The following is an 8,894-nucleotide window of genomic DNA, read 5'->3' on the forward strand; positions in this document are numbered from 1 at the left end:
GGTTCAGGGAAGAGGAGTAACTAGGAGAGAAAAGACACACCAGATGTTTAGAATAACTATTTTAGGACCCTACACAAAGTGACCTTATAAGGACCTGGGGGCCTGTACCAAGATGTGTTCATACAGCCAAACATGACATTACTTTGCTTCAGGCTAGACACCAAAGTGTTAAAAAACCCTCAGCACTAACAAAAGGAGAAGTCATCCCAAACTGTTTATAAAAAAAACAATAAGGAGCAAGCTCAAGTGCTGTTAGGTCTCGCCAGGGAAGTTGAGTCAAGAAGCAGTGCCGCTGCTCTTATAAGGCTTGGACTTATATGGGCTCCTTTTGGTCAGGGTCCCTCAGCTCTGCAAAGAAACTGTCTGGGTACATAAACAGTTCCTGCACAAACAACATTCAATAATAGGATTAAAGCATTGAAACTACAAGAACAAAAAGCTTGCAACAAAATATGCACTAAAATCCACCTCCCATTTAGAAATGGTCCATGTAAACGAACACAATGTGAGGCGACAAGAAGAACACTTACCAAAAACTGAAGGAGCAAAACTAAACTTCCTGCTTGAAGTCACAGCCCTTCTGAAAACAGGATTCTGAGCTGGCTGTTGAGATTGTCAGTCTGCATGGAGATCAGTGCTCCCAGTAAGACAACGCTCAGACCAGACACATTTGAATATTCAAACACCAACTGCCAGAAAGGCAGGACCTCTGAGGATACCATCACACTTCAGCAGCAACGCATCCCCACGTGTTTGACATGAGCACACCCACATAGCCAAATGTTATTATTCTAAACCCTGCTTAGTGACGTTTTGTATTTTTATTTTACAAAGTACATTTGTATTGTTTCTTTGTTTAGGTTTTTATTGTTTTGAAGTTAGAAACCAGATATCTTTGTCCGAAGAGGAAACAGTTTCATAACAAACAGGGTACCAATATCCCCCGTCAATGAGGGATTTGAATAGTGAATGTTTGTACCGTATTTTTCGCCGTACACATCACATCGCCCAATAAGTCGCATCAGTCCAAATATGTCTAATAAAATGGAAGAATCCATAAATATGTCGCTTCACCGTACATCGCATCTATTGTGGGTCATCGCTGACAACCTGGAAATGTGGGTCGTGTTGTGCCAAAAATGGACTGGCTGCCAAACGGTGGCTGCGGGAGGACTTTTAACAAGAATTTAACAAGATAAACAGCACCTAAAACAAGTTTGCTCTACATTATAGTAAAGGTGTGTCTCAGTTGAACTTTTACTTAATAAATGCATTTTAATGGTCAAATCAGCTGCATTTCTCCAGGGCAGTGCAGCAAAATGAAGCTGATTTGATGGTTGCTCCAGGCGATCTGGATGAAGGTGGGAGTTTATGGCAAGCCCATTGTGTCATTAATAGCCACTTTTACCTATTACGTGGCACAACATCATGCTATACTACTCGAGTGCCATCTAGCAGCTTAAAATGGTAGTGTTCAATATTTTCAGTCAGAATGAATGGAAACGGTCAGATCTCAGCTAAAAATCGGTTTATAAATATGGGGAAAAAAACATGCATGTAAATATGTCGCTTCAACCTAGAAGTCATAGGGCATGCAAATTATGTAAAAAACTGTGACTTATAGGCCGAAAAATATGGTAGTTTTCAAGAAGTGTTTTTCTTTACTGGAACTGAACAGGGACTGCAAGTAAACCTTGATGGTTTTGGTGCAAAATAATCAAGTGGGTAGAAGTTACTCTGTGGAGAAGGACAGGTAGGATTTTTTTAATCATGATCATTTTGTTGCTTGTCCGAAGCGGTGCAGAGGGACAGTTTCAGGCGGGATGAATCAGTCCAGTTGAAGCAGATGGCTGCTTGTTCTGAGTGGTTCTGCTGGAGGTTTCTTCCTGTTAAAAGGGAGTTTTTCCTTTCCACTGTTACATTTGAGCTTGCTCAGGATGGCCGACTGCGATGAAATGAAGACTCAGCACAATCTGCTGGCTACCTTAGATAAATAATGTTACTAAACGGATTTTTATGCAGTAACTTCTGTTGTGACTTGGCACTATATAAATAAACTGAATTGAATTTTGTCCACCACCAGGTGCAATGGTGGAGCCAGGGGGTGGCCAGTGGTGGCCATGGCCAAAATAGATCATCTATAAGCCACCCCAGTCATTTGACGAAACTATACTTTTAAGTAATGCAGGAAGTGGTAAGAAAGCATAGTTTACTTAAATGATTGAGGTGGTGGGTTTATATATATGAATATGTGTGTGCGGTAATGGCCATTTTGTTTTTCACATGACTACCCAATTTTCAATAGTGACTTTTCTTACAGCTAGATGCAGCCACACATCAAACTGGAAGTCAGTACGTCACTTATTATTCATGTGTTCATGCTCACAACACAGACAGACCAACAGATGGGCGGGATGGGAGCGCATTTCCAGTTCCCCCTCTGTGCTTCACTTCGAGGGACAAAAATGGTCTATAAAGCTGCAATGTGTTTCATTGTTTAAATCTTCAAATAGTTTTATTTTTTTGGGGAAAAAAAACTTTATATGAATAATATCAAAAATGTTTTAGAAAAAGGACAATTAAATTTAAACTTTTATTTTAAGAAAACAACAACAGTAAAACTGAGCCCACAGAGAAATGATCACTCCGTATTTAATAAACTGGTATTATGCAACAAACAACATTTTTTTGTTGATGTTCACCTTTTACTTAGTCGGCATTTCTGTGGAGTCCATCAATCAGACAATCAAACAGTCAGCCATGTTGTGCACCCCAACCCCTCATTAGGTTTTCCACTTTATTCATTTTTCAAGTCCTTTCATGCCCTGATTAAAATGTGCGCTCATAATTCTGCTTCTATTTTCTCCCCTCTATTTAGCATTTAGTGGAAGCAGCACAAAACAAAGCAGCCATTACGACGTGATTAGGGCCCAATTAGATGTGCTAGCATTTGGCAAAGTGGGTCAGGTTGCTAATAGCTGCCTTCCCATTGATGGTGGCAGAAATGAAGGGAACCAAATCAAGCAGGCAGAGAGAATAAGGGAGCAATCAGTTCATGTTTGGGATGAGTGAAGCTTTGATGAAGGTCAGCGGGACGGTATGTGTCGCCACAGAATGGGGTCAGCTTGGATTCTGGGTCAGGAAAGAACAGAGAAAGGTGTGAAATGACGTGACTGAACCCAGTGACTGGGACAGAAAGATTCCAGTTAGGGACAGACTGACTCCAGTTGGGCTGTGAAGAGTGAAGACAAGTCCATCCATCCATCCATGATATTTACTCGCTTTTTTCTTTTTGGGTCGTGGGGGTCACTGCTGCCCATGTCCAGCTATCATGGTGTGATAAGTGGGGGACACCCTGGACAGGTCTCCAGTCCATCACAGGGACACAGACACAAAAAATACAAACAACCATTCACTCTCTCACTCACACCTAAAGACAATTTAGAGTTACCAATCAGTCTAACATGCATGTTTTTGGTCTGTGGGAGGAAACCGGAGTACCCGGAGAAAACCACTGCGTGCATGGAAAGAACATGCAAACTCCACCCAGAAAGGTCCCAGGCTAGGATTTTAACTGGCAACCTTCTCACTGAGAGGCAACAGCGCCACCATGCTGCCCTGAAGACGAGCTGAACATATTTTGGTGATGGACTTGATATGATACCATACCACTTTATTTATAAAGCACTTAAAACAGCAACAAGACCAACCAACGTGCTGGACAGCAGAAACAAACAAGCAAAGCTCACAGTATAAAAAAACATAGATCCAAATGGAAGAAGATAACTAAAAGGCTAAAAATGTAGAATGCAGACAGGTTAAAACCAACTCACACACTGTCAAACGCTGGGAATAAAAGTGGGTTTTTAAGCGAGACTTAAAAACAGTGAGGGAGGAGGCCTGCCTGACATACTGGTAACTCATTCCACAGTTTTGGACCTGCATCAGAGAAGGCCCAGTCACCTCTGAGCTTAAAACTAGTTCCTGGAACAAATAAAAGCATCTGGTCCGCTGACCTCAGAGAGCACTGTGGGACATATGGCTGCAGTAGATCAGTGAGATAAGAAGGGGCAGAGCTGTTCAGAGATTTAAAAACTTACAGAAGGATTTTAAAATGGATTCAAAAGTGAACCAGGAGCCAGTGAAGGGAGGCCAGAACTGGTGTAATGTGCTCTCTGTTGCCTGTACCAGTTAAAAATCGGGCTGCAGTATTTTGGACCCGTTGTAATCGAGCGATGGAGGTCTGACTGATTCCAAAAAGAATCGCATCACAGTAATCAGGCCTGGATGGTATGAACGCATGTATTGCTTTCTCAAGATTATCTTTGGACAGTATGGGCTTCAGCTTAGACAGTTGCCTCAACTGAACAAAACAAAAACAGGATTTAAGAATCGTGTTTACAAGACTGTTTAGTTTCATGGAAGGGTCCATTTTCACTCCCAGATTAGTGACAACTTGTTTCTCTAACGGTGCTAGAGAGGAGAGGTCGATACCGTGGTTCTTGATCGTGCAGGAAACCACTTCTGTCTTCTTCTCATTGAAACTTAAGAAATTTAAAGCCATGATGGTTTAATACATTGTATTTACAAGAAACCCGAGAATAAAATATAGTTTTTAAATTAAAAAATATATATAAATCTGCTACAAGAAGCAAAAAAGTCATTTTCAGAATTCAGTTTATTTGATTTTCTACAGTTTAACAACTGCACATTCATCATATGACCACAAGGTGGAGCAGTGGCTCCATCTTGGTAAAACACTACACGATTTAAATTATGCAACAATTTGTAGAAACTAATGGATAATGATAAGAACAATAAAAAAAACATGTTAAGTTTTAGATTTTATGCTTTATTATTTTCCTTGTCTTCACTTTACCAAACCCAGGCTCCAATTACCAGCCCTCCAATTGCTCTTCAGGAAGCAGTTTCCCCTTAAACTGAACTAATTGTTTCCAGTTTAAGTCTAAGAACGGGTCACTAACCAACTGACCCATGTGCTGCCTCGGGCTAAACACTGGACTTAAAGAGCTCGTGTTTGTTCACTGAGCGGGTCGTTGGCTGCACGAGGAAACATGTTGAAAGAATTTGAGTGTTTGACTTAACTGCTTGATTACTGCCACCATTAGGGATTAAATTTTAAAATAAGAGTTGCAGACCACCCTTCTGCTTCCTGTATGCCTGAAAATCTACTTTTTTGATCACTAATAGACACGGTCAGTGTGGCTGCACACTTGATAACAGGCCTTTGAAGAAATCCCCTGAGATGGACGCAGACCTCTTGAAGCAAATTGTCTCATCTGTGCAGCCTGAGAGAACTGAGGTGCAATTTCAGACACTGTCAACACTCTGCGTACATACATGTCCAAGCGTGTCTGTCAGCTTAAAGAGAAGAAAATGTTGTTTTTTCTTCTTCTCAGTAACTTTAACAGTAAAAACTACAAAACATCTGCTGAGACTGAACTAAATACAACTTGCAGGAACAATAAAAGTGTTGGCGAGCATCGGCTGACATCGTTAGACATCACAAGTTGTCCAAACTCCATCGTGCATGTTCTGGTCACGAGACATTAGCCTCCTCAACAAAACTTGACTGAACTGAACTGTGTCACGCTCACCACCTCTGAAAACTTGTTTTTAACTGAGTGGGGAGCGCACAGCAGCAACAGCTCTCCCAGTTTAGTTCATTTGTTACTTCATGAATATTTGAAACTGCAGGTGTCTGATACATGGTCTGATTCCAGAAAGAATTCCTCTCCTCAGTCATTGTGCGGCAACAAGTGAGCGGGACAGCCAGCCTTTGTGTGGAGTTCTTACTTTTTAAAGGCCCTCCACATGAATACACTCCAACAGTGACGCTACAGCTCATCAGAAAGCTATTCATTCAACCACAGGTGTCCCCTGTTCTCTCTGCTTTGTGTAAACTGGTATACACCCAGATCCTGTTAGCTTGCATTAACGCAGAGCAGAAGAGACGGCTCAGGTCTGCTCCTGCATGTGGTGCTGCTCAGACTGGATTCTGGTGTCACCGACACACAGCAGAGCTGACATCACACCAGAGCCTGCAGCGCTCGTATGTGCAGGAACAGTGCATCACATATTACTGTATCATACTGCTGAACTAAAAAACAGAGCAAGTGCTTCCCGAGACCTGCACAAGAAAAACAGAAAGCAGTTTGAAATATTAAGATGGGCTTTCCACCATCAGAAAAGCTTTAGAACAGCAGCGATGTCAACAAACTAGTAACTAAAACACAAAAGTGTCAATTCAAAAATATTCAAAACAATTGTAAATTATAATTTATAGTCCTGGTGGGGGGAAACTGATAGGTTAAAGCTGACTAACCTTGTTGGTGCTGCAGATATCGAGGAGGAAACAAGAAAGGAAGGAAAAGAAGAAGATGGACAGGAGAGGAGGGAAGAGTCCCAAACTGTGGACAGGCTTCCAGAGAGAGCAGGAGGAGGAGGAGGAGGAGGAAGAGGAGGAGGCGGAGTTTGTGGAACTACAGGCGTCTACTGGTCATTTTTCATCTTATACCTGCTGCAAGTCAGCTTCATTTAAACTGGTCTCACTTGGTTTCTGGAGCTTTAGCCTCTCCACACTGTCAGCTGGACGAGTAGCTCCTCGCTGCTCTGCTTGTTGCACGACGACTGGAATGTAAACATCTTACATGTCGGAGCAGCTGCTTCATTCACGCTGCAGCATCAGCTGCTCCAGCACCAGCTGACTGTTTACACTCTGCCTCCTTCACACAGCTAAACCGGATACTTCTTCAGAGCCGCTTCATGCACTGAGCACCCTCTGCTCGCGCTCGCCTCTGTACGAAGCCAAGTTTGGTGTTTGTGTCAGTCAAGCAGCAGATTGTGTGTGTGCTTGCAAAACTGCTGTTCCTAATTTTTACTGGACACATAACGCAGAGTCTACTTTCAACAAACCAACACGTCGCTGTGCTACTAATCTTTTTATTTCTCGCGCAACAGCTCATGCACGGGTGAATCTAAAGCGACACAATTTAAAAATAAATTAACAATCCAAAGAATTCTCTCACTTTTGAGTCTGGAAAGTACTTTCACACACATGCAAGACTATTCACGTGCACAAACGCATGCATTTATCCCCACAGTGTGGACCAGTAAAAAGGCCCCCGTTTCCAAAGGAGCACTCATCACAGTAATTGGACCACAGAGCAGCTCAGTGCTGGTCCCAGTTCATTTGGCACTGCTTAACATGATGACAACCGTCTTTCTCTGGGCGGTCACCATCCTGCAGCTAAAGCCGAGTAATGAGTTTAGACTTTGAACACTAACAAAGTCCACACAAAGGCTGGGTCCACTGAGTGGTCACAAAGGCTGTTTTAACAGCAGCCAAACAGAATGTACAGTCAGAAACAGCCTGCAGCACCACGACGTAATCTGGAATAAACAAGTAATCTACTTCTTATGTTCTTTATAATGAGATGCACAGTTTCGCTTAAATGATACTGAAAGTATTTAGAGTTTCCACCAAGAACAGAAAGATTAATCCAGAGTGTTACCTTGCTGCCTGCTACTCCAGTTTCACTGCATTTTGATTTGTTAGCTATAAAGTTGATCAAAAAACAGTTCGAACTGATGTAAAAGAGAAATATGAGGACAGGACAGAAGAGAGAATAGAACTTTATCATAAAAGTATATATTGTGATGTCAATAATTGGTATTTGGAGAAATTAAGCACAAAAAAAAACAGTAATTCTGGTAAACCCTTGTTGATGATTGACTGAAGTTACTTCCAGCTTGAGATGTAAAATTAATTCAGCTCAGTTTAACAAGTTTAATGCAGTTTCACAACAGAAGTTACTTCAGTTTATTATACAGAGAACAACAAACAAGTCCAAGTCCATAACATATCTGCATGTTTAAGCACATTAATAAGTGAATTGATGATTAGTTAGAGTTCAAGTGTGCACCTCAGAGCACAATATGAAGGTTATACGCAGAGTTCCTGCACACAGCCTCAGAGAAACACTGACCCTTTGTTAACCAATAATCTGAACTGCACGAAACATCAGCCGGACTTTCTCTGACATTAACAGAGAAATGAGAGGATGTGTTTCAGGGATCCTCGTGTTTCTGGTTGCATATACAATTTAGTGGGAAAACTGGAGGACGTCCAAAGTTTACATGAATCTATCGTCTCCATACTGACTGGTCAGCACAGAACAAGAACACTGTGTTGGAAAATATGGCGTTCAGGTTCTTTTGTAAAGAAAAATAATAAAATAAAATCCTGCCTGTACCAGAAACATCTCAACATCATAACTGAACATTAATGACAATTATTCTAAACATTAAAAAACCCCACTATTTTTTGTCTGAACACAACTAAATCAGCCACAATATCCAGAAAACTCTTTTTCAATTCCATTTTACAACAGGCTAATGCAGTGAAAAAGAAACAGCTAAATCCCCCATTTATTTGGTATTTGATGTGCAAAATGTTTGGATGCTAAATAAATTAAGAAATGGCAAGAACAAGCACAGAAAACCAAACAGCTGACTGCACTTACAATAACCTCGATTTGTTAAGAATACCGTATTTTTCGGACGATGAGGTGCAATATCGATGGACTGGTCTGTTTTCATACACAAGGCGCATGAAGCAAAACAAGTTCATTTTGACAGATTTTTGAGCGCCGTGCACCACATCAAATCGGTTCAAGGTCAGTAAGCACAACCAGAATTAATACATAAAGCGCACCAGATTATAAGGCTCACTGGCTATAGTATAGATATATAGTGTTATAGTATAGATATATAGTGTTATAGTATAGATATATAGTGTTATAGTATAGATATATAGTGTTATAATATAGATGTATATAGTGTTATAGTATAGATGTATATAGTGTTATAGT

At 41.0% G+C, this 8,894-nt stretch overlaps 1 protein-coding gene across 1 annotated transcript in view; it reads right to left on the reverse strand.

The window, feature by feature from the left end:
* The window catches only part of nav2a (neuron navigator 2a), a 162,430-nt gene that overhangs the window by 102,132 nt on the left and 51,404 nt on the right, over positions 1-8,894 (reverse strand). The window lies entirely within an intron of this gene.

This window comes from Nematolebias whitei, chromosome 2, assembly GCF_014905685.2.
Source record: "Nematolebias whitei isolate Nwh7 chromosome 2, NemWhi1, whole genome shotgun sequence".
NCBI classification, from domain to species: domain Eukaryota; kingdom Metazoa; phylum Chordata; class Actinopteri; order Cyprinodontiformes; family Rivulidae; genus Nematolebias; species Nematolebias whitei.